This window comes from Chinchilla lanigera, unplaced genomic scaffold, assembly GCF_000276665.1.
Source record: "Chinchilla lanigera isolate Chin_1 unplaced genomic scaffold, ChiLan1.0 scaffold00054, whole genome shotgun sequence".
NCBI lineage: Eukaryota > Metazoa > Chordata > Mammalia > Rodentia > Chinchillidae > Chinchilla > Chinchilla lanigera.
This window is the reverse complement of record NW_004955455.1, coordinates 3429501-3437072: the sequence shown is the minus strand read 5'-3', so window position 1 is coordinate 3437072 and position 7572 is coordinate 3429501. Positions and strand designations below refer to the sequence as shown.

General features: G+C 43.6%; 1 long non-coding RNA gene across 1 annotated transcript in view; it reads left to right on the top strand.

Annotated features, from left to right (window-relative positions):
* Positions 1–4357, top strand: part of LOC102026073 — a 23988-nt gene extending 19631 nt beyond the window's left edge. The window contains exons 3-4 of the long non-coding RNA XR_262819.2: positions 3519–3780; positions 4245–4357. This is a non-coding gene — a long non-coding RNA (uncharacterized LOC102026073). The remainder of the gene's footprint in view (positions 1–3518; positions 3781–4244) is intronic.
* The last annotated feature ends 3215 nt before the right edge of the window (positions 4358–7572 follow it).

Genomic DNA, 7572 nt, shown 5'->3' with positions numbered 1-7572 from the left:
ACCTTGCGCTTGCCAGGCAGGCGCTTTTTGCCGCTGAGCTAAATCCCCAGCCCTGTCACCATGATTTTAATTGTGAAAATTAGAATGTCTCTTCTTACTTGCTTACCTCTTACACTTCTTCTTACCTCCTTTCCTTTTGCGCTTTTAAGCAAATCCCAGTGCTGAAGATGTTGTGGTCGTAGCTTCCCCCAGGCCCGCAGCTGTCTACTCTTTTAGCCTCTGACTTAGCAAGCCAGTTCTTGGAAGAAACAATAAATGGACAGGAAAGCCTTCTTTTGCTGAGTTCCATAAAATCACTCTTTGTCATCAGTAATCCTTCAGTACCTTCTCATTCTTTTTAGTGGTAAAACATAGTAACAATATAATATTACTAAAGCAGTTTTTAAAAAGAAAATGAGTCACCTGTAATCCATCCCTTTAATATACAGATTCCTCTGGTTTTTGTTTCAGGTCTCTTTAAAACCCTCTGCTCCATTTTTTGTCAAGCAGAGGTCCCAGCCCTTTGAATGTCCTTCCTTGTCCCCACCCAGCTGAAAGTTCTTCTTTCCCATACCTCGCTATTTGTCCTTTGAAGTCAAAGCTGTTTTTATTTAAAGTCTGCCTGGAATGGCTCTTCCTTGACAGCCACAGGCAGGATCAGAGGGCTGCCTTCTGCACAGGCCGGGAGGTGTCATAGTTTCCACATACAACATTGTCCTGTCACATCCGTGTATGTTCAAATGGGCAAGGGAGCACTCCCAGGGCTGGAGCACAGATATCTGTGTGCACATTATGAGCAACACTTTTTTGTTTCCAACTTGTTACTCTGGTGATCTTTAATGTATCATTTTTGTAACTAAAAATATATTTTGGGGCCAGTGGGTATAATGCAGTGGTAGAGCACTTGCGTAGCTTGCACAAGGCCTTGAGTTCAATCCCCAGCACTATAGAAAAGAAATACATAAGTTTTGATTATTATTTGTCTTTTTGAGACAGGGTTTCACTATGTAGTTCAGGCTGGTCTTGAACTCACTTTGTAGCCCAGGCTGGCCTCAAACTCACAGCAATCCTCCTGCCTCAGCCTCCCAAATGCTGGAATTACAGGCACGGGCCACCATGCCCAACTGGGGTTTTTTTTCAAGCTTTTGTTTTTTTTTTTTTTTTTTTTTTTTTTGTTTTTCTCCGGTACCGGGAACCGAACTCATGACCTTGCGCTTGCCAGGCAAGTGCTTTGCCGCTGAGCTAAATCCCTAGCCCCCTACATAAGTTATTTTTAATTTAAAAAATATGTTCACCACCTCCTAGATGTATATCCAACAGAAATGAAAACATGCTCACACAGAAACTTGTATCTAAATCTTCATAGAAGCAATTCATAATAGCCAAAAAGTGAAAGAAAGCTAAATGTCCAGTGACGAAGAGAGACAAAATGTGGTCTGTCCATACAGTGGAGTAGTATTGAACTATCAAAGAAAGGACAGTCATACCTGCTACAACATGGATGTACTTTGAAAACATTGTGCTAAGTGAAAGAGGTCAGACACAAAGGCTGCATATTGTGTGAGTCCATTTATGAAATGTCCACAATGAGCAAATCTACAAAGATAAGAAGCGGATTGGTGGTTGCCAGGAAATGATATGAGGTTGGGAGGACAGACAGTGACTGCTCGTGGGAACAGAGTTTGTTTCTGGAGTGACACAAATGTTCTAAATGTGACTGTGATAATGTTTGCACAATCCTATGACTATTCTAAATACCATGAATTGTGTACTTTATACGGGTCATTGGATGGTATATAATGGTGATGGTGAAACTTTTAGAGCTTTCAGTGATGCCAACAGTCTGCTGCAGCAATGCGTGCTGTAAGTTCGCCACCACTAGTGTATAAGTTTTATATATCTATATATATACACACACACATATATATATAGTTTAAACAGAACTCAAGATAAACTCAAGGCTTTTACACGTAAATGGATGCAACTAGAGACCATACTCATAAGTGAAATAAACCAGACCTGCATGTGTAAACATCATATTGTCTCCCTAGTGTAAGAACCTGAAAGGGTAAATAAAACACGAAAAGTACAACAGATATTGTGAAAGGGAAAGAAGTTGCTTACAGGGAAGGAACAACTGGGATGAGGGAAAGGAGAAAAGAAAGAAAGAAGGGAAAAATATATATGTACATACAAGTGTAGCTGGGATAATTGTACTGCTGCTCACTGGTTTATTGAAAGGAACAGTTAATACTTAATTTTTTTGACCAATTTTGCATGTTTATATCTGGTAATCTGAACAACTAATACAAAGACAACAATATGCAATATAATAACCATTGTTGAATTCCTGCTGTCTTGTTTAGTGAAGCTCTGTATTGTTTCTAATTTTTTTTTTTATTCTCCTTAATTGTTTGATCAATCTTGCGTTCTTACATCTGGTAATCTGAGCAACTTCACTGAAGACAACAATATGTAATATAACAACCATTGTTAGTTTCCTATCATCTTGTTTTGAAATTCTGTATTGTTTTTATGTTGTTTTGTTTTTGTCTTTATTATTATTTTGTTCTTTTTTTCTCTTTAAAAAAAACCCAGAATTTAAGTGTTATGTTTTTTTCTCTAAGAAAGGGTCTTGCTATGTTGTCCTGTGTGTTTGGCTCCATTACTTAAGATTTTAAAGGTGAGAAAAAAGTATGCCCAAGAATCTGAGGAAGGCAGATTTTCAGGAGTAGGAGGGGAAGGAAGGGTCTAACCCCGTCTGACCCTCATACTCCCTTAAAATGCCACAGGATCCCAACCGTGAAGTGGCCATGGTACCGGGACAGGGATGTGGGTAATATGGCTGAGCTGCTGCTAGTCCAGGGAGCAAGTGAACGCATCCACCATGATAATCTGGTGCAATAACCTGTGATAGCGACAGCCCTGGGGGACCCTAACAGCCCAGGTTGCCGTGAGACAGTGGAGGAGGATGGAAATAGAGACTTTGTGGAGGAGTATAAAGCTTCCAGGTAAAGCCTGAGGGCTAGGTAGAGGGACCAGTGAGAACAGCCCGGGTTGTGGCGGTGGGGAGGCCAGGGCAAGAGAAAGCTTGGACCCAAGAAAATCTGTGTCTTAGTCACTTTTCTTGTCCCTGGACAAAACACCCACCACCCACAACTTACAGGAGAGGGTTTCTAGGGGAGGATCATGTTTTTAGTTCATAGTTAGCCAGCTCCAAGGGAGGAAGCCATGGTGGAAGGACCTGGATAGAGGAAAGTTGCTCATGTCCAGGAAGCAGAGAGTGAAGGGAGGAGCCGGGGAGGGAGAATAGGGTTGATGAGGATGCAGCGTCGTATTTTTATGAGGCTGCCTTTCCTTTGGGTGGCTCTCAGCAGCAGCGTTCACATTTTTTATCACAATTTGTAAGGACACAAAAGAGAATTTCCAGAACTGCTTCAGAGAGTGGCAAGGATATGTGTGTTTGAAAATACGGAGAGTTTTGAGGAGGATGCATGGCCATGAGTTTTTTAAGCATTCACTGTGTATGTTAATCCCAGGGTATTTGGACACACGGACAGACGTGCACAGAGGGAGAGGGTGTGAAGACACTGGGAGAAGATGGTCATGCACAAGCCAAGGAACACCCACCAGAAGCCCAAAGAGTCACAGAACAGATTCTCCCTCCCGGCCCTCAGAAGGCACCAAGCCTGCCCAGGACTTGATTTTCAGACTTCTAGGCACCCAGATTGTGAGACCACAAATTTCTGTTGTTCATACCACCCAGTCTGTGGTTATGACAGCTCCAGGAAAGGAATCCAGGTAGGAATATAGTAAATACCACCTTCTAGGGCCTGCAGGAACCCACCTGGGGCCTCAGAGAAGAATCAAAAGCTGATGCCAAACCCTCCAGCCCACAGTCATCATCCAGGCCTAAGGCCAGGCTTGGTGGCCCCTTTGTCCCCCATTGCCCCAGCAGCAGGGCACCAGACACTTCCAGAGCAGATGTCTGGGATGCATTTGGAAACCCTGGCAGAGGAGTTTCAAGTTAGAGCCTGACCTGCTCAGCGGGGAAACCAGCATCTGGATTCTGTTTGCTGTCCCCTGGCAGGGAATTTGAGCAGAACTGTGGAAAGTATAAGAGGAAGGGCGACTCCCTCTGTGGCCAGGGCCCCAGGGTGGCAGTGGGGAGACAGCAGGACCTGGAGTCGGTGGTCTGGTGTTGAATTCTACTCTTGCTATTTGCTGGGTACACACAGGCCAATCATGTCACCTCTTTGTTGTAGTTTTTCTCATCTGTAAAATGAGTACAATAGTGGAATTTACCTCAACATGTTGCTGCCCGGATTCAACTGGATAATGCAAATACCAGGATGTTTAATGAAAGAGAATCTTAGATTCTTTTGTATAAATTGTAGTAAAATATGCTGTCTTTGTCTGTTTTCTGTTACTATAACAGAATACCTGCACCTGGCTAATTTACACAGGAAAGAAGTTTATTTGGCTCACAGTTCTGGAGAGTGGTAATTCTAAGAGCAGGATATCAGCTAGGGCTTTGTGCTGCATCGATCCATTGCAGAAAGCAGAAGGCAAGCAGGTATGTGAGCAAGGAAGGAAGCATGAAAAGCAGCATCACTGTATGATAACTAACTTAGTCGTTTCCCCCTCACTGAGAAACCATACCAACACTCACAACTTCAAGGAGGAGACGTTCATTTTAGATCATGGATTCAGCTCATTGTCAATGGGCTCCAAGGCAGAAACAAGATAGTCAAGGGGCACAGAGGAGGAAAAGATACTCACATCATGGCAGCTAGGAAGTACAGCAGAAAAGGGAGGATCAAGGGAGAGAGACATGACGAATGTGCTCATGTAAGTGGAAACATACACTGCTGTCTTTTTGTGGCTGTCTCATTTCACTTAACAAACAAGGTTTTCCCCTGTTGCAGCATATGTCAGATTACCTGTAATTTTTTTTTAAAGCATTAGATAGCAGGACACAATGGTGCATTTATAATCCCAGCACTCTGGGAAACTGAGGCAGGAAAATTGCACATTCAAGCCCAGACTGGGCAATTTAGTGACTTAGCAAGACCTTGTTGCAAAATTAGATATAAAAAAGGGCTGAGAATGTAGCTCAGCGTGAAGGCCCTGGGTTCTATCCCCAGCACTGCAGTATGTTTTTTACTGTGGTTAAAAAATAAATAAATATGTCATAAAAGTTATCACTTTAACCATTATAAATATAGAGTTCTGTGGTACTAAATGTATCCAAAATATTGTCCTATCATGACTGTCACCCATGTCCAGAACTCTTTTCATCTTGAAGGTCTGGACCCATTACCATTCCACTTTCTGTCTCCACGATTTTGTCTACTTGAACTACTTCATATAAGTAGAACTATACACTGCCATTTTTCAACTGGCTTGTTTCACTTAGCATAATGTCCTCAAGGCTCCTCTATGCTGAAGCATGTGTCAGAATTTCCTTGCTTTTTACAGGTGAGTAATATTCCAGTGGATAGACAGATCAAATTTTATCTGTTGATGGACCCTTGGGCCCCTTCCTCATTTTAGCTATTTTGGAGAGTGTTGCTATAAACTTGCATGTACAAATGTCTTTTTGAGACCTGTTTTCAATTTGGGGGTGGGTAGGTGTGTGTACCCAGAAGCAAAATTTCTAGATCATGTGGAAATTCTGTGTTTAATTTTTAGAAGAACTGCCCTTCGGTTTTCCATAATGGCAGCACTATTTTACATCTGTTATGATTTAAGCCTGAAATGTCCTCCAGAAGTCTCGTGTGTGCAGAGGTAGGGTTTTTAGAAGATGATTGATCATGGGGCGATATTCTCACCATGGATTAATCTAAATGTGTTGCTGGAGGTGGGGACTGTCTGGAAGTGATGTGTCACCGGGATGGTTTATCTCCTTTTCTGGCTCTGTTGGAAATAAGACCCAAGACTCAATTTGTTGGTCTCAAAAAGAATCTACTCAGACCCAGAACAAGAAATCTTGACAAGACAGTGTTAGTTTTTCTTCTTCAGAAGAAAACAAGTATGAGGTAGCGAGTCCACGTCGAACAAAAGTGGGTCAGCTCTTTTTTCCCCAATGGGTAGCTAACCTCCTTCCCATTGGCTGGGTGGAACGTTCACAGTCTGTCCTGATTGGCTAACTCAGCAAAGTTATGGAGGAGGAAGAAGGGATGTGGAGAGGAGGAGGAAGGGGTGCAGAATGAAGGAGGAAAGTGCAGAATGAAGGAGGAAAGCAGAGAATAGAAAGTCTCTGGTTCCTGATATGCTGTCCTGGGTTTATAGCTGTGTTCTCAGGGTTTGAACTGAGCAGGCAACTTTTTGACTGGTGTGTCTAGAAAAGGCAGTTCAGGGTGAGCTGGGGCCGGAGATAGAGACAACGTCGTTTGACAGAAAAGACAGAGATTATTGTTTTCTGCAACTCTCACTTCTCTGTGCTTGCAGGCTGCCATGAGGGGAGCAGCTTTCCTCCACGATGATATTTTTCCTTGGAGCCGCCCAAAGAACCCTGAACCATTAGCCAAAAACCTCTCCTCTAAGCTGTGGGTGTTGGGTATTGTGTCCGAGCAACTGTAAAGCTGACTAATATGACATTCCCATCAGCAAAAGGCTTCCAATTTCTCCACATGCTCACCAGCACATTATTTTCTGGATTGATTTGTCTGTTTGTTTTGCAGTGCTAGCGGTGCAACCCAGGACTTCACACATGGTAGGCAAGTGCTGTACCCTGAGCCGTGTCCCAATTGTTATTTTCAATTTTGAGGCAGAGTCTCACTAAGTTGTCCAAGCTGGCCTCAAACTTGCTGTCCTTTTGCCTCTGTTTTCCAAAAGCAGATGTGTGCCATCACAGCCAGCTATTCCCTGCTTTGTTTTGTTTGAAAACAGAAGTGAGTGAGATGGTGTGCCTTCTTTTTCTGAGACAAATAATATATGCTGGTGTGTGCTGTGGAGAGCCCTCAGTGGCCTCAGCATAAGCACAGAGCTGTCCCTCTGCTTATGTGGCTGAGGGACAATGGGGTGCCAGGAAGGAGGCCCATGATCACTGTCCACTCTTGGGGCCCACCTGGCTCCTTAACAAACCTCTGGGTGTCTGAAGGAGGCATTTTTTCCTAGGGATACTTGACTTAGGGGACCCTGATGGAATCCTCATGGAATCTTTTGTTTGCACAGTTTCTAGGAGACCCCAGGATTGCATGGGCAGCCCACTGCATGGAAGGGAAGTGGAGAACAGTGGCCTGGATCATGACCTGGGACTTACCCAGTGCTGGGGAACCAGGCTGGTTTGGGGCATGTTTGGGGTAGGAAAAGCTTTATTCATAATTGCTATATATAAAACCTATGTGAACCAAAATGAGAGAATTGCTGAAATGCTGGGAAGATCCAGGCTAATTTGGGGGTTGTTCAGCCAGCTTCTGACAGGGGTTTTAGAAATCTCCCCCTCAGTGGTTCTGCTGTCAATGTAGCCAAGCTAGACTCTGCCTGAGAGAGCTCCAAATTTCCCAGAAATATAGCATGGGAAGGGCCTAATACTGGAGAGGGGACAGACCCTGCTCATGATGGATGGCAGCAGGTAGCCTCCCTGGG